At 35.7% G+C, this 25,048-nt stretch overlaps 1 protein-coding gene across 10 annotated transcripts in view; it reads right to left on the reverse strand.

The window, feature by feature from the left end:
* The window catches only part of DLG2 (discs large MAGUK scaffold protein 2), a 2,068,078-nt gene that overhangs the window by 869,812 nt on the left and 1,173,218 nt on the right, over positions 1-25,048 (reverse strand). The gene's annotated exons all lie outside the window — the stretch shown is intronic.

Here is a 25,048-nt window from a genome sequence, read left to right on the forward strand (position 1 = left end):
ACACACACACACACACGGGGGGGGGGGGGAGAGATTGAGAGAGAGAGAGAGAGAGAGAGAGAGAGAGAGAGAGAGAGAGAGAGAGGGAGGGAGAGAGAGATTGAAGCAACTGAGGCCTCAAAGTGAACTTTTATCAGTTGTGGAGGAGACTCATGCAAGACCAATGCTTAAATTCTGGCTCACTGACTCTGGATGTTCTCAATAATGTCACTTAATTTCTCTGAATTTTGTTTATCCCAAATAAGAAAGAGGGAAATTTTAAAAATACCTATTAAGGTGCTTGTGAGGAAAAATTCTGAAACAATAATGGAGGAAAACTGCTTGTCATACTGTCAAGAAGTAAATGATAGTTGAATTGTCACACTGTCACTAAATTTAACAAAAAAAACTTATTTTTGATAGGTTTTTGTTTTCAAGAGGTTTTTGTTTTTAAAAAGCCTTTAAAATCTCCAAATCCCCCAAAATTCCTTACAACCCTCTGTCTTTCTCTAAAGTTTGAACAAAATATGTGTACCTTCCATTAAATCTCTATGAATCAAGATCAAAGGTAACCCTGGGCCTAATCTCACAATATGGATTCAAAATGGAAACACAAGGATGATAATTTTTACATACCAACATTGTGAAAATTTACATCAAAAGGTCCTTTGAGCTTCTTGATGCTTTAGAAGAACACATTTGTTCCATATTCATAAGGTTTGACTACTGTTTTCTTTTTTTTCTTTTACAGGCAGAGAAAGTATCCTTTGTTTTAACACAAGTTCACCAAGCTGAATCAAATCCCAAATAGATAGCTTGATGCTTTCCTTCTAAAATTATTTGTTTAATGAGGACAAGGATATCTCTAAGCCACCATCCCTCACAGCCCTTCCTGGGTATCCTTCAGCTCCCTAAACCGCAACATGCCCCAAACCAGGCTCAGGTAGCTTTTCCCTAAAATCTGTTCCTCCAACTGTTCTTGATTCAATGCCATTGTAATCTACCCAATTTGGCTACTTTAGAATAATTCCTCATTATTTCTCTCTGTAACCCATGATGCTCAACTGTTCCTCTAGTCTAAATGATTCTATGTTGTAAAGCACTCCTGAAATTGTCACCTTTTTGGGTATTCTTACTACCACTACCTGGGTTCAACTCTGGCAATACTCTCCAAACTCATTTTTCTGCCTATAACCTTTCCCCACCTTCATCTTATCCCTCACAAACCACAGAAGTGGTGACTACATAAAATTGCATCAAAACCTTTGCTGGATGCCTATAAACACTGGAGTTTATAAGCCCAAGCTTCTTCTCATGGCACCCGATCTTCCTCATCTTTACCCAATACTATGGAGTATCATCTCCTGCCATTCTCTCTCATGCACTCTCTACTCCAATCACACAGAACTATGTATTCCTTGTGAACCCCACATACTGTTCTATACTTTCCTAATTCTACAAATGTAATTGATTCCCCACTTTTGAATTGATATACCCCATTTCTCTAGTTGGTGGACTAGTATTCAACCTTTCAACATCCAAATCTAAAGTTACTTCCTTGGAAAAGCTCTTTCTAGCTTACCCAGCAAAAGAACCCCCATTCTTTTCAAGTCATCCAAAGTACAGCCTCTATATTTCCAATGTAACATTTTTCGTAGTCAACTACTACTGTTTCTGTGCATAATTCTCCAAAGAGACTGTGAGCTTATAAACGAAGGGTCCTTGTCTTATTAATATTTATTTTCTTAGAGCTTAGAACTATATCTGGCACATAATATTAGACATATGTTTGCCGAGTGAATGACTGACATAATTATCAGGCAGCTTTTCTTTACCAATTGGTTCTTTGAAACAGCATATATAAAACTTACCAAGTGACAATGCTGTTTTGTCTGATGACATGATATGCTGTGTTAATCTCATTTTACAAAAAACACATTGCATTTTTATATATTTTATGTAGATATACAAGAAGACTTTATCAATAAAGCATTTAAAATTAGACTTTATGTTCATGTCTTTCTCTCTATATACTGAATATTACAACTTTGTCACACAGCTTCACCTTGTTTAATATTAAACTACAGGTTACCTTTGGAAGAACTAATGGAATTTTTTTTTTAATTATAGACTTAGCTACCCATATTTTAATACTAATAATTATTGAGACCAGATCCTTTCTACCTAAAACAACATATCTGCCCTAAGTTTGTCATTTATATAATACATTTACCTTTTCATTAGACTACTCATATTCATTATAGATTATCATATATGGTTTGTGACCAGCCAGAATGTGTCCTTCTTGGTTGTTAAACACATTAATGCAGAGCCTTTCTTTGGGTATAACCTAATTAGTAAAATCTTGTTCAGTGACTTGTTTGTGATTATTTCCATAACTGCTACTTCATACAAACTTGACCCATTTGCCTTTTAAATAAGCTTTTTGTACTATGTTGATGTCTTCATTTTGTCCACATAATAAGATATTGATAAAATGAAGGTCGGGAAGAGAAATAGGCATGTTAATGAATTTTTTCACAAAGTAGTCTTTCTAAGTTTGCTTAAAGTACCATCAATCTTTTCTTTGGAGGCTAAGAAATTCACTTCTAGAAGCTTTAATTCTCTCTCTCTTTTTAATTCTTATTAGCATAACTTAAAAAACAAATCACTATTTGACTGCTTTATTACACATATTAATCCTTTGCTGAGTAAAGGAGATTAGGAATAGGCTTTTTATTTATCTCAACCCAAATTCTATGGATGAGGGCAGGGGGGTTGAGGGGAATGAAATACTAGAGAAAATATTAGAAAAATAATTATTGAAATGTAGGATCACATTGACCTTAAAGGATAAACAAGAAGTTTAAAAACAATGAAAATACTAAGGATAAGACTTAGAGGGATCTTAGTGAGAGGTAGATGAGCAAACTGGCTGGAGCACCAAAACAGAGAAGGAGAAAAGAAAACCAGATTGGAGGGACTCCATGATTCTTCTCCAAGGTATTTCTAAATGGGCTTAGGAGATTAGCATGCTTCATTTCCAGAATGTTTCTGCAGTGATTCAGCTGTGTGGCTGACAGGGTCTTGGTGTTCCGGCCAGGTGTCAGGCCTGTGCCTCTGAGATGGGAGAGCCGAGTTCAGGATATTGGTCCACCAGACACCTCCTAGCTCCACGCAATATCAAACGGCAAAAACTCTCCCAGAGATCTCCATCTCAACGCTAAGACCCAGCTCCCCTCAACAACCAACAAGCTACAGTGTTGGACACCCTATGCCAAACAACTAGTAAGACAGGAACACAACCCCACCCATTAGCAGAGAGGCTGCCTAAAATCATAATAAAGTCACAGACACCGCAAAACACACCACCGGACACAGTCCTGACCACAGAAAGACAAGATACAGCCTCATCCACCAGAACACAGGCACTAATCCCCTCCACCAGGGAGCCTACACAACCCACTGAACCAACCTTAGCCACTGGGGGCAGACACCAAAAACAAAGGGAACAACAAACCTGCAGCCTGCAAAATGGAGACCCCAAACACAGTAAGTTAAGCAAAATGAGAAGACAGAGAAACACACAGCAGATGAAGGAGCAAGGCCAAAACCCACCAGACCAAACAAATGAAGAGGAAATAGGCAGTCTACCTGAAAAAGAACTCAGAATAATAATAGTAAAGATGATCCAAAATCTTGGAAATAGAATGGAAAAAATACAAGAAACATTTAACAAGGGCCTAGAAGAACTAAAGAGCAAACAAACAATGATGAACAACACAATAAATGAAATTAAAAATTCTCTAGAAGGAATCAATAGCAGAATAACTGAGGCAGAAGAACGGATAAGTGACCTGGAAAATAAAATAGTGGAAATAACTATTGGAGAGCAGAATAAAGAAAAAAGAATGAAAAGAATTGAGGACAGAATTAGAGACCTCTGGGACAACATTAAACACACCAATATTCGAATTACAGGGGTCCCAGAAGAAGAAGACAAAAACAAAGAGACTGGGAAAATATTAGAAGAGATTATAGTTGAAAACTTCCCTAATACGGGAAAGGAGAGAGGCAATCAAGTCCAGGAAGCGCAGAGAGTCCCCTACAGGATAAATACAAGGAGAAAGACGCCAAGACACATATTAATCAAACTACCAAAAATTAAATACAAAGAAAAAATATTAAAAGCAGCAAGGGAAAGCAACAAAAAACATACAAGGGAATTCCCATAAGGTGAACAGCTGATCTTTCAGCAGAAATTCTGCAAGCCAGAAGGGAGTGGCAAGAAATATTTAGAGTGATGAAAGGGAAAAACCTAAAATCAAGATTACTCTACCTAGCAAGGATCTCATTCAGATTTGACAGAGAAATTAAAACCTTTACAGACAAGCAAAAGCTAAGAGAATTCAGCACCACCAAACCAGCTTTACAACAAATGCTAAAGGAACTTCTCTAGGCAGGAAACACAAGAGAAGGAAAAGATCTAAAATAACAAACACAAAACAACTAAGAAAATGGTAACAGGAACAGACATATCGATAATTATCTTAAATGTAAATGGATTAAATGTTCCCACCAAAAGACACAGACTGGTTGAATGGATACAAAAACAAGACCCGTATATATGCTGTCTACAAGAGACCCATTTCAGATCTAGGGACACATACAGACTGAAAGTGAGGGAATGGAAAAAGATATTCCATGGAATATCAAAATTTGATTTCCAAATGGAAATCAAAAGAAAGATGGAGTAGCAATTCTCATATCAGACAAAACAGACTTTAAAATAAAGACTATTACAAGAGACAAAGAAGGAAACTACATAATGATCAAGGGATCAATCCAAGAAGAAGATATAACAATTGTAAATATTTATGCACCCAACATAGGAGCACCTCAATACATAAGGCAAATACTAACAGCCATAAAAGGGGAAATCAACAGTTACACAAACATAGTAGGGGACTTTACACCCCACTTTCACCAATGGACAGATCAACCAAAATGAAAACAAATAAGGAAACACAAGCTTTAAATGATACATTAAACAAGATGGACTTAATTGATATTTATAGGACATTCCATCCAAAACAACAAAATACACTTCCTTCTCAAATGCTATTGAACATTCTCCAGGATAGATCATCTCTTGGGTCACAAATCAAGCCTTGGTAAATTTATGAAAATTGAAATCGTATCAAGTATCTTTTCCAACCACAATGCTATGAGACTAGATATCAATTACAGGAAAAAAATCTGTAAAAAATACAAGCACATGGAGGCTAAACAATACACTACTTAATAACCAAGAGATCACTGAAGAAATCAGAGAGGAAATCAAAAAATACCTCAAAACAAATGACAATGAAAACACGATGACCCAAAACCTATGGGATGCAGCAAAAGCAGTTCTAAGAGGAAAGTTTATAGCAATATAATCTTACTTCAAGAAACAAGAAACATCTCAAATAAACAATCTAAACTTACACCTAAAGCAATTAGCGAAAGAAAAACAGAAAAACCCCAAAGTTAGCAGAAGGAAAGAAATCATAAAGATCAGATCAGAACTAAATGAAAAACATATGATGGAAACAATAGCAAAGATCAATAAAACTAAAAGCTGGTTCTTTGAGAAAATAAACAAAATTGACAAACCATTAGCCAGACTCATCAAGAAAAAAAGGGAGAAGACTCAAATCAATAGAATTAGAAATGAAAAAGGATAAGCAACAACTGACACTGCAGAAATACAAAGGATCATGAGAGATTACTACAAGCAACTATATGCCAGTAAAATGGACAACCTGGAAGAAATGGACAAATTCTTAGAAAAGCACCACCTTCCAAGACTGAACCAGGAAGAAATAGAAAATATAAACAGACCAATCACAAGCACTGAAACTGAGACTGTGATGAAAAGTCTTCCAAAAAACAAAAGCCCAGGACCAGATGGCTTCACAGGTGAGTTGCATCAAACATTTAGAGAAGAGCTGACACCTATCCTTCTCAAACTTTTCCAAAATATAGAGGGAGGAACACTCCCCAACTCATTCTATGAGGCCACCATCACCCTGATACCAAAACCAGACAAAGATGTCACAAAGAAAGAAAACTACAGGCCAATATCACTGATGCACATAGATGAAAAAATCCTCAACAAAATACTAGCAAACAGAATCCAACAGCACATTAAAAGGATCATACACCATGATCAACTGGGGTTTATCCCAGGAATGCAAGGATCCTTCAATATATGCAAATAAATCAATTTGATACACCATATTAACAAACTGAAGGAGAAAATCCATATGATCATCTCAGTAGATGCAGAAGAAGCTTTTGACAAAATTCAACACCCATTTATGATAAAAACCCTCCAGAAAGTAGGCATAGAGGGAACTTTCCTCAACATAATAAAGGCCATATATGACAAACCCACAGCAAACATTGTTCTCAATGGTGAAAAACTGAAACACTTTCCTCTAAGATCAGGAACAAGACAAGGTTGTCCACTTTCACCACTATTATTCAACATAGTTTTGGAAGTTTTAGCCACAGCAATCAGAGAAGAAAAAGAAATAAAACGAATCCAAATTGGAAAAGAAGAAGTATAGCTGTCACTGTTTGCAGATGACATGATACTATACCTAGAGAACCCTAAAGATGCTACCAGAAAACTACTAGAGCTAATCAATGAATTTGGTAAAGTAGCAGGATACAAAATTAATGCACAGAAATCTCTTGCATTCCTGTACTCTAATGATGAAAAATCTGAAAGAGAAATTAGGGAAACACTCCCATTTACATTGCAACAGAAAGAAAAAAATACCTAGGAATAAACCAACCTAAGGAGACAAAAGACCTGTATGCATAAAACTATAAGACACTGATGAAAGAAATTAAAGTTGATACAAACAGATGGAGAGATATACCATGCTCTTGCGTTGGAAGTATCAACATTGTGAAAATGACTATACTACCCAAAGCAATCTACAGATTCAATGCAATCTCTATCAAACTGCCAATGGCATTTTTTACAAAACTAAAACAAAAAATTTCACAATTTGTATGGAAACACATAAGACCCCGAATAGCCAAAGCAATCTTGAGAAAGAAAAATGGAGCTGGAGGAATCAGGCTCCTGGACTTCAGATTATCCTACAAAGCTACAGTAATCAAGACAGTATGGTACTGGCACAATAACAGAAATATAGATCAATGGAACAGGACAGAAAGCCCAGAGATCAACCCATGCACATATGGTCACCTTATTTTTGATAAAGGAGGCAAGAATATACAATGGAGAAAAGACAACCTCTTCAATAAGTGGTGCTGGTAAAACTGGACAGGCACATGTAAAAGAATGAAATTAGAACACTCCCTAACACCATACACAAAAATAAACTCAAAATGGATTAAAGACCTAAATGTAAAGCCAGACACTGTAACACTCTTAGAGGAAAACATAGGCAGAACACTCTATGACGTTAATCACAGCAAGATCCTTGTTGACCCAACTGCTAGAGAATGGAAATAAAAACAAAAATAAACAAATGGGACCTAATGAAACTTAAAAGCTTTTGCACAGCAAAGGAAACCTTAAACAAGATGAAAAGACAACCCTCAGAATGGGAGAAAATATTTGCAAATGAAGCAACGGACAAAGGATTAATCTCCAAAATTTACAAGCAGCTCATGCAGCTCAATATCAAAAAAACAAACAACCTAATCCATAAATGGGCAGAAGACCTAAATAGACATTAGGGAACAGTGTCTTTCACTGTTGGTGGGAATGTAAATTGATACAGCCACTATGGAAAACAGTATGGAGGTTCCTTAAAAAGCTAAAAATAGAACTACCATATGACCCAGCAATCCCACCACTGGGCATATACCCTGAGAAAACCATAATTCAAAAAAGAGTCATGCACCACAATGTTCATTGCAGCTCTATTTACAATAGCCAGGACACGGAAGCAACCTAAGTGTCCATCGACAGATGAATGGATAAAGAAGATGTGGCACATATATACAATGGAATATTACTCAGCCATAAAAAGAAACAAAATTGAGTTATTTGTAGTGAGGTGGATGGCCCTAGAGACTGTCAGACAGAGTGAAGTAAGTCAGAAAGAGAAAAACAAATACCGTATGCTAACACATATATATGGAATCTAAAAAAAAAAGTGGTTCTGAAGAACCTAGGGGAAGGACAGGAATAAAGACACAGACATAGAGAATGGACTTGAGGACATGGGGAGGGGGAAGGGTAAGCTGGGACGAAGTGAGAGAGTGGCATGGACATATATACACTACCAAATGTAAACTAGATAGCTAGTGGGAAGCAGCCACACAGCACATGGAGATCAGCTTGGTGCTTTGTGACCACCTAGAGGGGTGGGATAGGAGGGTGGGAGGGAGACGTAAGAGGGAGGAGATATGGGGATATATGTATATGTATAGCTGATTCACTTTGTTATAAAGCAAAACTAACACACCATTGTAAAGCAATTATACTCTAATAAAGGTGTTAGACAAAAAAGACTTAAAGGACTGGGAAATTTAATATTGAATGCTTATCAAAGTAAGAACTACTTTTTTGTCAATATAAAGTTTTTTGCTTATATCTCAGAAAATGGCAGGTCCAACAACTTTTCATGAACCCAAGAAACACTAATTCAAATTGTAGTAATTTCGTAGTAAGTGTTCTTGCTTTTTTATTTTCTATTTATATTCCATCTTGTAAAAGCAACTTGAAGTGCCTCATTATAGAAGACATAAAACTAAACAAAATTTACAAAATCACTGGTCAGCACTGGAGGCACTAGGGTAGTAACCATTTACTATGATCATTGGTAAGTAAAGAAGACAAATTAAACATTTATCCTCTCTTTTCTATACAAACTTAAGTTTAGAGTCCACTAACAACTCTAGTTTGTGAGCAAAAATTCTTTTTGGAAAATTTCCATCTAATAAATATAGAGAAAATTATAGAATTAGAAAATCACCAATTGGCAACCTCTTGAAAAAACTGAAGAAGGTAACAATCATCAACAGATGGTAAAAGTATTAGATGAAAGGTTAATGAGAATCTTCACAATGAAAGGGTCAGAGTGACAAAAACTACACCACCAATTAAGTCTCAATAACACTAAAATTATGATTACCAGACATAGTACCTTCTGATTTAATGCAATATAAAGTACACAGCACTACCTATGAAGTATGCTAAAGAAATTGAATCCAAATGTAATCCAGTCTTTGTATCTATTTTCTAGTTTATAGGAATTATATATAGAGAAACATTGTATACACCATAAGTAGAAATTTTACTGACTTAATTTTCAATGAGTCTTTGGAATTTTTTTAAAAAGTGGGAGTGGGGGTAACCACTCTAGATTAAAGGGAAGTTAAAAAAACAAACAAAAAAGTAAGATGTACACCTTGTTTGGATCCAGATTTAAACAAAGCAACTATAGAATAATATTTTTAAATAATAAGAGTCAATTGAATATAGACTAAGTATTGGATAACATTAAAGACTTACTGGTAACTTTCTAGTTAATTATGTAGAAATTATCTTTATTTGTCGAGTTACGTTAGTATTGTCTAGTCAAATAGTGTGATATTGTAGCTTTAAAATACTATAGTAAGTTTGATAAAATGTTGATGCTTACTGTACCTAGGGGATAGGTATACGGGAGCTTGTTATATCTTCTCTACTATTTTATCTACTTTTGTGCATCACAAAAGTCCAAAAACTTCTATGATAAAATGTTTTAAAATATAGGATGAAATATAAATACATTGATTGACTGATTGATTGATTGATTGTATAACTAATCTGAACAGAAACCACAGGAAATTCTCAGAAGCCACAAATGAATCCAGAGGTAGAACTAAGTACTGAAGCCACCAGCTTCCCTAGAGACACTTGTCATTCCCAATTGCCTAAATAGTCACTTCTAATGAACTCATAGAACAGAAGACTTACCCTAGGGCACACACAAGGTGAGGGGTCAGAGCAAAAATCCCTGTATAAAACTAGGAGCCCAGATGCTCATATTCTCAACAAAAGAGTCTACTAAGAAAGTATCTATCCAGCTGTTACGGATTGAATGTTTGTGTTCTCTCAAAATTTATGTGTTGAATCCCTAACCCCCAGTGTGGCTAAATTTGGAAATGGGTCTTTTAAGTAGGTAACTAAGGTTAAATGAGCTCATAAGGGTGGGAACTTGATCTGACAGAATTAGTGTCCTTATAAGAAGAGACACCAGAGGGCTAGCTCTCTCTCTGTGTACATCACCAAGGAAAGGCCATGTGAGAGCATAGCAAAAAGTCAGCCATTTACAAGCTAGGAAGAATGCTTTTACCAGAAACCAAATTTGCTGACACTTTGATTTGGACTTCTCAGCCTCCAGAGCTATGAGAAAATAAATTTCCATTCTGTAGTATTTTGTTACAGCAGCACAAGCATACCAATATATCCACAAAAAAGATGGTGAGGATGTTTATCAATCTTGGTATTGACAGTGAATGGAAGGGGGAAAAATCTCCCCTGAGAATCTGTAATCACAACCTTGCCCTTTTTTCAGATTTGGGGCTCAAGTTCCTACTACCCGTGTACAAAAAAGCACCAACATAAGAGTATAACTGAAAATTGTCCCCCAGATGTCTGGAAGAAAAATATACATGCTCTTTCTTTACAAAATCACCCTCAACCTAGGCCTCAGAGAATTAGCACAGATAAATCTCCAGAAAATGTGAGCTCAAAATTAAACAATAAAAACAATAATAAAAGTTTTAAGAAAATCATCATGATTGACAGTCAGCATAAGAAAACAACAGAGTAAAATACAAACACTTTAAACCACAGGATAAATAATAAACAATAACTATGTGTTAATATGTTCAAAGACATAAAAGAGAAAATCAAAGGTATGAGTTAATCACTAAAGACTACTAAAAATAACAAGCAGATCCAAACAAAGAGTCAAATAAAATTTCCAGAAATGAAAAAATAGCCATTTAAAATAAATCTTTAAAGAATAAACAACAGATTAGACTCAACTGAATAGAGAATTAGAAAATAGATTTGGGAAAGTTTCCCTAGAAGACATCACTAAGGATTATAAGATGAGAAATGAGACAGAAAAATTAAGAAAGTGGAGTATAGAACAAAATGGCCCAGCATATAGTACCACAGATAGCTCATAAAATACCTTTGAGAAAATTAGAAAAGAGGCAGCACAGTTGGACCAACACAGATTCTCAGGCACACAAGTTGGCAAGGAGAGCATGGGCTGACATTCAGGCCTTAATTTTTCCCTCACCTGGGCACCTTGTATAGAGCAGAACTTGTATGAGCATTCAAAGCCTCTTGCCAGTATGCTTCTAATGAGAGTTCCAATAGTGAGGAAGGGGGACAGAGGCATTGTTCCAAAAAAGGTTGGCTGTGAATTTTCCGGAATTGAAATATACAAGTCCGTAGATTTAGGTAGCATAATAAGCCCCACCAGTATTTATTTTCAACAAAACAAAGATAAACAAAAAACCTAGACGCACCATAGTAAAGAACACCAAAGATATAGAATAGGTCTTAAAATCAGCTAGAAAGAAGAGGTGGATTACCTACAAAGTAACACAACTTGATAGGAAGTAAAATGGAAGCTGTAAGAGAGTAGAATTATATCTTCAGAGTTCACAGAAAAAACTAACTCAAATTTTATACCAGGTAAATATATGTTAGGAGACTACACATTCTTCAGAACATGAAACATTCACAAAAATTTATCCCTCACTGGGCCATAGATCAAGTCTCAACATATGTCCAATAATCTGTACCACAAAGACAATGCTGTTGACCATTAAATAACTAGAAATCAAGAATAAATAGCTTTGAAAACACATATATTTGGAAATTTTAAAAGTTCATTTCTAAATAACTTAGGAGTTAAGACAACTAAACAGCAATAATAATACTATATACCAAAATGTGTGGGATGCTGTTAAAACGATTGAAAGAGAAAAATTTAGAGCCTTGGGTGTTCATATTAGTAAAGAAGAAACTCTGAAAACCAATAAGCAAAGTATCCAAATTAAGAAGTTAGAAAAAAATAATAAATCCAACATACATTTAGGAAGAAGATAGTTAAAAAAAGAACGAATTACTAAAAATAGAAAATAAATACAATAAGGAGAATCAACAAAAGCCAATAAAACTGACAAAATTTTGCAAAGATCTCTCAAGAAAAAAGAAAGAAAAGACCAGAACAACACTTTGCATAACTCCAGGGGCCACATATATGTTATACTCTACATAAATGATGTATCCTGGGATTATGATCAGGGGAATCTGACTTAAATAGAATAATACGATATTAATCATGTCCCTTAAAGTTATGCAAAAGGTAAGTATTACAAAACGTACAAATAAACAATTTAGGAATGAAAAGAGACAACTATAGATGCAGCAGAACATTTAAAAGGATAATAAGAAAAACTTTTCCCCAATAAATTTAAAAATCTGAAAGAAATGGACAAATTCCTTGAAAATCATTACTAAACTTGACTCAAAAAGAAACAGAAAGCCCGAATAATCTTAAAACTATTAAAGATAGCAAATAAAAAATTTAAATATTTCTGTGAGGAAAACATTAGGCTTAGACAGTTTTGCAGATAAGTTCTATCAACCAATCAAGAGGGAGAACATTTCAAACTTATAGGAACTCTTTTTACAGAATAAAGAGATACGCTCACCGACTCAATTTTGAGACTAATAGATACTAAAATTAGGCAATCTCACTATAATCATAGATACAAAAACCCTTACCAAAATCTTGCCATACTGAATCTAGCTATATATATATAAATCTACATTTTAATATATAAATTCACCATGACCAAACTGACTCTATTCCAGAAATGCAAATTGAGTTAAATATTAGAGAATTTATTAATGTGATTCAACCCATTAATATTAAGATAAGTTTATACTTCATGACACTTTGGTGATGATAAAATAACGTATGTAAAATATCTAACAGAGTGTCTGACAGCTGATAGAAGCTCATAAACACTATTTTCTCCTCCTTTCTGAAATGCTAATGAGCTACTGTATCATTTTCTTTGGTTATAAACAACTAACTGACAGACTTAATCGGAAAGGAAATTGGAAGGATGTGGGAAAGCTAAAGGATAAAAGAACAAGATATGGAAAAGGCAGCTGCTGGAATGATTAAATTCCAACAGAATTTTAGATTGTCTATCTGCCTCCTGAGAGAGGGCACCATCTGGCAGAAGGGGCAGATTACAGCCTCTGGGTATGGGGTTAGCTTCCGCTTCTGGAGTATGGGGACATGTATCTTGATTTAGAGGCACAACAAAATTGCCCTCAGTGGTAGAGAGGTGATTCCCCAGAAGAAAGTGGAGTGCAATTAGAAAGAGAAAACATGAATGCTGGCCAGACAAAAAGACAAAAAATATCCACTCCAACGTTTAGCTAGGAGCAGCCTGATACGGAACAGAACAAATAGCTTCCACAAATCAGCTTCTCTGATAGAAATGAGTTTAAGCCTCTCTAATTTAGCTTCTTCTCACTATATAGATGTCTACAAGGGTGCCAGATCTCTTTCCTCAAACTGATCCTTTCTCAGTGCTTAGAGATATAGGTAAAACCACCAGGCGGCTCTCATCAAACTCCACTAGAGACAGTGAAAAAGGTATCAAGCCAATCTCTGCTAATGGGAGTACTTTTCCAGCTGCCTCCCCAGTCCTGTGCCAGAATATAGTGTTTGCTTATTGCTGATGACAAAATGACCTAAGATTATACCTTCCTTCTAAAATCGGACTCAAGTGAAAGTAACCGAGCGGCTCCTCTCAAATAGGACATTAGAGGATGAAGTATTACGAAGATTCCGGTCTTCCTTTACTCACTCAAGGTAGGGATTGGTTATCTGTTGTAGACCCTGCACCTGGTTACAGGTGAGAGAATTCATCCTACAGATTTTGTTTAATCATTGCCACTTGTCTTTAAATACCCATCTGATTTTATATAATGGATTCAGCACATTTACAGACACACATCAGTGCCCTTCAGTTATGAAACCGTTAAACGTTAAAAGTCATATTTCACCTGAAAGAAGTCTACTGGCTTTAAATGCACACAAAAATACCCTTAAATTCTCTCTTACCACGAACTCTATACTATTGATATCATATACTGTGACTGTACTTCCTAAATATTTTCTGTATCCAGATGCTACTCTACTGCTTGAGCTGTCTGCCACGTGACACTGAATACAGCATCTCATTTATTTCCCTGCCTCTTATGCTCCTCCCACCTGTTCTCTATATTGCCGCCAGAATGGCATGCATCATGTATACCATGGACCTCTGACCACTGTACTTCCTGTCTGGTACTCACCCATTTTCCCCATTTCTTTTGGTGTACCCCTTAACTCACAAAGTGAGGCCCTTTGTGATCTGACCCTGGCCCACCTGTCCAATCTTCCTTCACTCTTCCATATGTCAGCAAAGCTATTCTCTCAGCTTGGTTTGTTTTCCTGTTTTTTTTAATCTACATGGAAAAAAATCACACATCTCATCACAATGTCCACTTTGAGGTGAAGTCTTCCTTAACTGAGAAGTCTTCCCTGACTCTCCGGATAAATTTTTTTCAGCTCTGACAGACTCATGCTAAGATGGCCTCCAATAATTCCTGTCTCCTGGTGTCCAGGCCTTTGTGTAATACCTTCCTCCCTTTGAGTTCAGGTAGAAGCAGTGGTGATTGGTATCTAAGTAAAAGAATACGGTGAAGATGATAGGCTGTCATTCTCTTCGTTAGGTTACATTAAATGACAAAGATGATGGAATATCATGCTCATGATTACCTTACATTATAGAAGACTCTGTCTTAGAAGACTGGAGAGAGATTGTCACGCTGGCCTTGAAGAAGCAAACAGCAATGTTATAAACTGCCTCTGGAGAGGGTTACATGGCAGGGAACTATGGGTGGCTTCTAATACCCGAAGTGGGCTCCAACTAACAGGCAATGAAAAGGCGGGGCCCTCATTCATACAACAACAAGGAAATAAATTCTGCCAACAACCCGAGGAATCTTGAAAGTGGGTCTTTTCCCAGTTGAGCTTCTGATGAGGCTACAGCCCTAAATGACACCTGGATTGCAGCCAATGAGACCCGGAAGCAGAGAATCCTGTTAAGCTGTGTTTGGACTCTCAACCAATGGAAACAGTGAAGTAATAAAGGTGTAGTGTTCTAAGTTATTAAACTTGTAGTAATTTATTACATAGCATAGAAAATGAATACATTAGCAACTCAAGATACTTCTCATTGGGGTCCGACTGAACTTTTCACATATCTCCATCAAGCAACTTAAATTTTTATGTTCAAATAAATTGTTTTCCAATAGATAAAAATGTAAGAGCATTTATTATATATTTAAAATTTTGCATCTCCGGCATCTAACACAGGATATACTCCATGACTCTTTGTTGCAACAAATAAAATAAAGGACTAAAGTAAAAGTGTAAAACTGGAAGAATATTAAATAAACTATTGAAAGCATTTTGTCATTGGGCATATAGTTTCTTTACAGTTGTAATCTCTGAGCCTGCATCTTAAAAAATTGAATATGGGAAAACTGAATAGGGCTATTATTTATTAAGTGCCTATTATGTACTTGGTGCTGACCTAATAGATTTGGAAAATGCAGTTGAAATAAGACCCTTTTATAATTTTTTTGTGTGGTTTATATGTAAAAACATGAGCTGTATGCAAGCTGCGTTCGTTGGATTTGTAACTCTTTGGATAAACATCGTCAAAGGTGATTAGGATAGTCAACTTTGCAAAATTAAACAAGCTCTTCTAGAGATGGTTAAGCTGAGACAGCAGCCTCTCCTATTAGAAGGATAATAAGAGGCATTCTAATATTGGATTGGATAATCTCTGAGGACTCTTCCAGTTCTAAGATTCCATGATACTTAAAATTGCAATTTGGAAGTCATTATTTTGTGGCAGCTAAAGAATTACAGCCAATGATATGGTATCTACATTGCACAAAATATATATTGGAAAACTAAGTCTTAATGTATTCTCATGAATCTTGAATAACCATATCCCTTTAAATAAAGTGTCTGCCCATAAAACCTAACCTAATACACATAGCCCCAATGAAAGTTTAAGGAACAGGTGATTTTGAGTTCTGTATGTGCTGCAATGACTCCAGAAGCCACATGGTGGCAGAGTGCTGGCACAGTGTTTCTAATTCACAAGACTTCATAACAGGAATTCTTTATACATTCAAAGGCAGCTTTAATTGAGACTTTGGATTCTTCCATCTGTTTCCATTGTGCCAGATGCAAGGATTGGATGGAGGAACTGAGATGTCTATCTGGAGGCTCTAGAAAACGGAGACGGCAGGATGTAAAATCATGTATATTTAAAGAAAAACTATTCATGGATACTACTCCCAATTTGCATGTGACCCCAAAATTACCACTATCTATCCTGATCACTGCCTTCTCCAATTATTCCTGTTAACATTCACCCTCCCACACAAACTGGTGCAAATTCACAAATACATAACTCTCATTTAGATCCCCCAAATCTAAAGGAACAAAAATTGTTTGATGTCTTAATAGGGCTTTAGTAATAAAAAATGAATACGCTTATGTTTATTCCTGTACATTCCCACAGCTCACAGCCACAAATGAATATTATTTCAGTGCTATGAACAAGGGTGGGAAGCTTTTTCTCATTCTTCAAGATCAGGCCTTAGAGACCTCTATTGCGTGACACATTTCCATAAAACTCATTTCTTTTCTTCTGAAAGGTAGAGTCTATTCCAGGGTTCATGAACTCTTTGATAGTATTTGAACTGGAATATTCTACAAGTTCCTTCATTCTACAGATACTTAGAGTACTGTCACAGCATAATAAGTCAACCACATAGTATGCAGTAAGTACACGGTGCCTTTTGGGGGGAACTAGTAGACTCTAAGAGAAAAAGGACTCTTTTATAGTAGCCATTGTATCTACAAGGCCTAGATAGTGCCTGACACAAAATAAACACTCAAAGAATACTGACAAAATAATAAACTTTACATGTACACTTAACAAATTGAAGTACTTTCGTAACTTGAGTCCATGGAGAGCCATGCAAATAGTAGTTTCCTAATAAATGTTAGTTGAATTAACAAGGAACAGACCTGTATACTCCCAGAAATTTGCGTTTGTTATTTAAAAATTGATATAAAAGCTCCAGTAGTCAAGATGTATGCATTTTGATTGAGTAATCCTTGTGTTTGACTCTATGAGTAACCCTCAAGAAATTCAATGCCTAACCCCAAGGATTTAACTGTGGCAGAGATGAAACATAGGAGGTAATAAGCAATCAAGTAAGAGCAGCATTCTGCTTTAACCAATTTAGGTGTTATTTTTCATTTATTCTTATTGCTTTTAAAGTAACACATGTAAATACACCTATTTATATTTTCATACAAACTGTCTAGAAAAGCTTAGAATCTCCCACCCCAACACATTCTTCTTTAACTCCTGACATTCTGGTAGGAATTTAAACTGTTTCCACTTTATATTCTTTCCTAGGTTATCTCTGAACTACTATACAATGTGAATACACCTCTAATTTTTGATTTGTCCATTTTAACATCTATTGACTTCCTCTTAGGAAAGATGAGGATTTAAGTCACTTACACTACTCTCCTACTCCCAATTTCTCTTCAGATGTTTGGTATTTGTAATATTATTTTAGTCATTTTAACAGTTATCTCTGTAACTGGAAATAATTTCTTAAAAATTGATATCTTATTTCATCACTTTTCAGTAGGCCTTCTCAACTCCACAATTTTTAAGGTGTCAATTTGCCCATTATTCTTCCTTCAACTTTACTATTCTTTCTCTCCTGTCAGCTGAACGTTTATATTTTCAAGATTGTTGATATTTATATTGTCATATGACTATAACAATGCCTTCTATATTTTGTCATAGGTTATCTCTCAAAGTTGAAAAATCAATAAATGGCTTTTGCATTGCAATTATTCTGTAAATAATTGTTCAGGGCCAAGCCAGGTAATATGTTAGCATTATACATAATATTTTTTTCTCTACATATCCAATGTTATGTCTTGGATCACTCATGGGAGAATGTTCCTCACATTAAGGTTAAATGGATTATTTTTTTCCTTTCACAAATCATGCATTTAAAAATGTATTACATTTTTTAAAAAATTATTACTTTCTTGTATAGTTTGCTTCGTAGCTGGCCTGTAAAATATAGTCCTTTCCTTAGCCCTCACCCCACAGTTTCTAACTGCCTTTGTCTTTTTCTTACATTATTTGCCTTTACCATCAAACTTTCAGTTATCTGCAGACTCTTGATTATATCATTTATTCTATCAAGACATTGTTTCTCTGAGCTTCTTCCAGAAGCTCCTGACCTTTTTTTATCTAAACTGCTCTCCAGGCCATTTGTACATCCATCATTTTGAGACTTCCCACCACTATCTCTTCCTTGCTCTTCTGAGTTTACACCACTGTTCGCTACACCTGTGGCCTCCTCTCTCTGGGTGTACTCCCTTATTGAGTACAAGCTCATGAAACTTCCAGTGCAACAGTGCATGTGATGCAGACTTTCCAAGTACTCATACCATTACAAATATCTTTATTCTTATACTCGATTGGTACTTGGGCTAGTTATGGTACTTTGGCTAGTTATGGAATTCTAGATTAAGAAAAGTTTCCCTCAGAATTGTGAAAGCATTGCTCTATCATCCTCTACATAGCAGAGCTCATTAAATATGAGGTGAATTAACAATCCAGAAATTTTCTTGCTCTTTTACATGTTAATTTTTATTTGACATTTGATCAACCTGTGGTGGTTGCGTGTCTCTTAAAATCTAGACATTAAACTTGAACATCAGCGTAATCAATTTGAGTGGTGTAGGGCATGGAGGAGGGCACTGTAACTATATCTAAGTTCAGCTGACTCTTTATGCCACCAGGGCGGATTTGTCTGGTTACTATTTCACATCTGCAAGTAAAAAGGGGGCTAGGTAATTATGAGTGGACCTTTCACAAGTGAATTTAAGATGTTAACAGCAAGAACACCAATCACTTTGCCCAAATTGATTAGCTTTTTAATAAGTTCCTTAAAACAATTTATTCTCTCTAATGTAAGTATAGACAAGGTATAGATGGAGCTTTCATTTGAGGGGAGAAGGGAATGAGGATGGAGGACTGGAAACCCACATGCTTTTTAAACTGCAGTAACTTTGAAGGAAAATAAACTGCACACAATATAAAGCAAACAAATCATCTACAATGAAAACTAAAAATTTTACAAAACATCAATGATTAATTTTAATGTGCTCAATAGGGAAAATATAATTATAGGGAAATGGTTGTATTTAGGGCCATCACCAGTATATATTTTATTTTAAAAACTTGTACTACATTATCTTTCAATTAGAACAAATACTAAGCTATTACAAGTTTAATTTAACAAAAACAAATTATGAATTACTTTGTGAGCCCCTACTGCATGCCAGACAACGTACTTGAAATGTTCACATACTGCCTTTATTAGAACCTCAGAAGGAGTTTGTGGACTGCAAAATGATCTGTATTTTACAAATATGGAAACTAAGGCTTGACTCTGAAACATCTAAGTGATGTGTCTAGAGTCACACAGGTAGTGAATAAGAGTTAGGCCTCCACACCTTCCTGCTGTAGGTTCCGTGTTTTATGCACTTATCACACTGCCTTTAACTTTATGCCATCCCATATCGACACCCACAGGTTTGCAAAATATACTTCTATAATGAAACCTTAAATTTCTAGCTCTTTTCTCTTCCAGGGAAGCCAAATCACTTTGAATATATGATTAAAATTCTCCTCATAACATCTTTATCAGTTCAAATACTATGATCTCCAATCAAAATTGAGAATTGCCAGTCTTGCCTACATAAAAAAGGAAAATAATAATACTAACTCAATAATTAAAAAAATACAATATGTACTGAAAGCTTATTCTATGACAGGCACTGCGCTAATCGCGTACATGTACTGACTCATTTAATCCCCCCAACTATCTTACAAAGCAGGTATTATTGCTGCCTCTGTGTTACAAGTACAGCTGTAATTTCTTTGGATTTCTTATATGAAAATGATTATATTACACAGTCCATCTATTTTATATTCAGATAACTGAACTCATCAGAACATGATTAAATAGAATAAATATATCCATATAATAATTTCATTCATCATGGTTACGTGGAACCAAGCTGCCTAAGCAATAATCAACTTCTAAGACTGAAAAATACCAAACTAGCCACAGGACATGCAAGTCAACTGAGATACAGAGAAGTTAGGTGGCTTTAAGCAACGTAATACAAGCACTCACTAGTAAAGGTAAGAACTTAATACCCCAATATAAAATAAAAAGTTAAAAAAAATTTTAAAAAAAGAACACAGGTATATCAGTGAAAACAGTTTTAGTGTGTTCCCTTTAAGATCATAATATGAGGTCTACTACTGTTGATGTTGTTTTTTAACTTTAAAAACTGAAAACGAATTAAATAAATGTAACAAACTAATAGATTCTATAATCTCAATTTAACATTATAAATACTAACTCTAATATAGAATTTAAAATTTTTAATCATTTAAATAATATAACCGTAATACAAAAAGTGTGGGAAAAGATATTTAAAAAAATGATATCAATTATCACATCACTATTACCTCCTGGAATTTCCTTCAAGTTAAAAGCTATTGTAACAATTCCATTCCTGGCTATAGATTGCTAATCTCTTTCTCAACTATTTTTTCATTTGCATTTTCCCATCTCATTTCTTTTTTTTTTCCCTATGATACATGCCCACAGTTTGAGTCTGGAATGTATTCTCCTTTTTTTTTTTTTTTTTTTTTTTTTTAAGAATTCAACCAAGGTTGAAATCATATATGGTCTTAATACAAAGCATTTCCTTTCACTTGACTTAGCCTTTCATTTTCTTAGACTCTTTCATTTTAAATACCATTAGAATTTAGGTTAATTTCTTCAGATAAGGAAGCTAAATATGAAAATCAGTAAGTACGTTTTTTTTTTTAATTTTTTATTTATTTATTTATTTATTTATTTATTTATTTATTTATTTATTTATTTATTTATGGCTGTGTTGGGTCTTCGTTTCTGTGCGAGGGCTTTCTCCAGTTGTGGCAAGTGGGGGCCACTCTTCATCGCGGTGCGCGGGCCTCTCACTATCGCGGCCTCTCTTGTCGCGGAGCACAGGCTCCAGACGCGCAGGCTCAGTAGTTATGGCTCACGGGCCCAGTTGCTCCGCGGCATGTGGGATCTTCCCAAACCAGGGCTCGAACCTGTGTCCCCTGCATTGGCAGGCAGATTCTCAACCACTGCGCCACCAGGGAAGCCCAGTAAGTAAGTTTTTGAGAGTACAGTGCCTACTTGCTCAAGTTCTGAACTTTGCTGAACTTCTTTTCTTAAAAATAATGGCATTTTGTTAGTTTACCTATGAACCTAATGAACATCTTCACCTACAAACATCCAGTACCTTGCAAAGCACTTAGCATAACCATAAAATGGGAACATTTCCAAATAAAAGAATTGTTTTAAGTAGCAAAAGAAAAATTACTAGAACTACAATTAAAATATCATTAAGAACATCTTAATCCTGATAATACTTTAGTAGCAACTTTCCTCAATCCATTCAAGAAATGCCGAGTATCCTTCTTAGTCTAATATTTCATTGTCAACATAAAATTAAGTGTATTCTTAGAAGAATATACTTCCTATATCCATTCAATATGGGAAACACCTAAATATTGAAAAGTATGTGTAATATGGGAAATACAAGGTATTATCTGTAAGCTTCTATGTGCTATAAGTTTTGAGTCCAAGTGACGCTGAACTGGTATGATGCTATGACTCATTTTTAGATTGTATGAGTGATTATTCCAGGTTGTGCATGAACCCCCCTTGTTGAGATACTTCTCATTTACACTTCTCAAAAAGTGCAAAAATGCAACAAAGAAGTTAGTTATATAGAAAAAGAAAAATACTCCAATTCTCCCATAAGAAAATAAATAACCAGCTATGGTCAATGATTTGCTTTGTTGACTAGCCTCTTAAACTACTTTGACAAAGAACCACAACTGAGACATGGCAAGCCCATGTCTAAGACATGGTTAGGTGTGGCGGAACATGCAAAAGATAAATAAAAGACCCCAAAAGATCCTGTCCCAAGAAAGTCCACAAGTGCCATAAATATCAAATATCAGAATTACATTTGTATACCATATTATGAATTTATGTCTACAATGTCCTTTTTTTTTAAACATCTTTATTAGAGTATAATTGCTTTACAATGTTGTGTTAGTTTCTGCTGTGTAACAAAGTGAATCAGCTATACATATACATATATCCCCATATCCCCTTCCTCTTGTGTCTCCCTCCCACCCTCCTTATCCCACCACTCTAGGTGGTCACAAAGCACGGAGCTGATCTCCCTGTGCTATGCAGCTGCTTACCACTAGCTATCTGTTCTAAATTTGGTAGTGTATATATGTCCATGCCACTCTCTCACTTTGTCCCAGCTTCCCCTTCCCCGTGTCCTCAAGCCCATTTTCTACGTCTACGTCTTTATTCCTGTCCTGCCTCTAGGTTCCTGAGAACTGTTTTTTTTTTTTTTTTAGATTCCACATATATGTGTTAGCATACAGTATTGGTTTTTCTCTTTCTGACTTACTTCACTCTGTATGACAAACTCTAGGTCCATCCACCTCACTACAAATAACTCAATTTCATTTCTTTTTATGGCTGAGTAATATTCCATTGTATATATGTGCCACATCGTCTTTATCCATTCATCTGTCGATGGACACTTAGGTGGCTTCCATGTCCTGGCTATTATAAATAGAGCTGCAATGAACATTTTGGTACATGACTCTTTTTGAATTATGGTTTTCTCAGGGTATATGCCCAGTAGTGGGATTGCTGGGTCGTATGGTAGTTCTATTTTTAGTTTTTTAAGGAACCTCCATACTGTTCTCCATAGTGGCTGTATCAATTTACATTCCCACCAACAGTGCAAGAGGGTTCCCTTTTCTCCACACCCTCTCCAGCATTTATTGTTTGTAGATTTTTTGATGATGGCCATTCTGACCAGTGTGAAGTGATACCTCATTGTAGTTTTGATTTGCATTTCTCTAATGATTAGTGATGTTGAGCATCCTTTCATGTGTTTGTTGGCAATCTGTATATCTTCTTTGGAGAAATGTCTGTTTAGGTCTTCTGCCCATTTTTGGATTGGATTGTTTTTTTGATATTGAGTTGCATGAGCTGCTTGTATATTTTGGAGATTAATCCTTTGTCAGTTGCTTCATTTGCAAATATTTTCTCCTATCCTGAGGGTTGTCTTTTCGTCTTGTTTAAGGTTTTCTTTGCTGTGCAAAAGCTCCCAAGCTTCACTAGGTCCCATTTGTTTGTCTTTATTTCCATTTCTCTAGGAGGTGGGTCAAAAAGGATCTTGCTGTGATTTATGTCATAGAGTGTTCTGCCTATGTTTTCCTCTAAGAGTTTGATAGTGTCTGGCCTTACATTTAGGTCTCTAATCCATTTTGAGTTTATTTTTGTGTATGGTGTTAGGGAGTGTTCCAATTTCATTCTTTTACATGTAGCTATCCAGTTTTCCCAGCACCACTTATTGAAGAGGTCATCTTCTCTCTGTAAACTTCTGCCTCCTTTATCAAAGATAAGGTGACCATATGTGCGTGGGTTTATCTCTGGGCTCTCTAGCCTGTTCTACTGATCCATATTTCTGATTCTGTGCCAGTACCACACTGTCTTGCTTACTGTAGCTGTGTAGCACAGTCTGTAGTCAGGGAGCCTGATTCCTCCAGCTCCATTCTTCCCTCCCAAGACTGCCCCGGGCATTGAGGGTCCTCTGTGTCTCCATACAAATTGTGAAGTTTTTTGCTCCAGTTCCATGAAAAACGCCATTGGCCATTCGACAGGGATTGGATCAAATCTGGATATTGCTTTGGGTAGCACAGTCATTTCCACAATGTTGATTCTTCCAATCCAAGAACATGGTACATCTCTTCATCTGTTTGTATCATCCTTAATTTCTTTCATCAGTGTCTTATAGTTTTCTGCAAACAGGTCTTTTGTCTCCTTAGGTAGGTTTATTCCTATGCATTTTATTCTTCTTGTTGCAATAGTAAATGGGAGTGTTTCCTTAATTTATCTTTCAGATTTTTCGTCATTAGTGTATAGGAATGCAAGAGATTTCTGTGTATTAATTTGTATCCTGCTACTTTACCAAATTCATTGATTAGCTTTAGTAGTTTTCTGGTAGCATCTTTAGGATTCTCTATGTATAGTATCATGTCATCTGCAAACAGTGACAGTTTTACTTCTTTTCTGATTTGGATTCCATTTATTTCTTTTTCTTCTCGGATTACTGTGGCTAAAAGTTCCAAAACTATGTTGAATAATAGTGGTGAGAGTGGGCAACTTTGTCTTGTTCCTGATCTTAGTGGAAATGGTTTCAGTTTTTCACCATTGAGAACGATGTTTGCTGTGGGTTTGTCATATATGGCCTTTATTATGTTGAGGTAAGTTCCCTCTATGCCTACTTTCTGGAGGGTTTTTATCATAAATGGGTGTTGAATTTTGTCAAAAGCTTCTTCTGCATCTACTGAGATGATCATATGGTTTTTCTCCTTCAATTTGTTAATATGGTGTATCACATTGATTGATTTGCATATATTGAAGACTCCTTGCATTCCTGGGATAAACCCCACTTGATCATGGTGTATGATCCTTTTAATGTGCTGTTGGATTCTGTTTGCTAGTATTTTGTTGAGGATTTTTGCATCTATGTGCATCAGTGATATTGGTCTGTAGTTTTCTTTCTTTGTGACATCTTTGTCTGGTTTTGGTTATCAGGGTGATGGTGGCCTTGTAGAATGAGTTGGGGAGTGTTCCTCCCTCTGCTATATTTTG

The sequence above is a fragment of the Balaenoptera borealis genome (genome assembly GCF_965194805.1).
Source record: "Balaenoptera borealis genome assembly, chromosome: 11".
Lineage (NCBI taxonomy): Eukaryota > Metazoa > Chordata > Mammalia > Artiodactyla > Balaenopteridae > Balaenoptera > Balaenoptera borealis.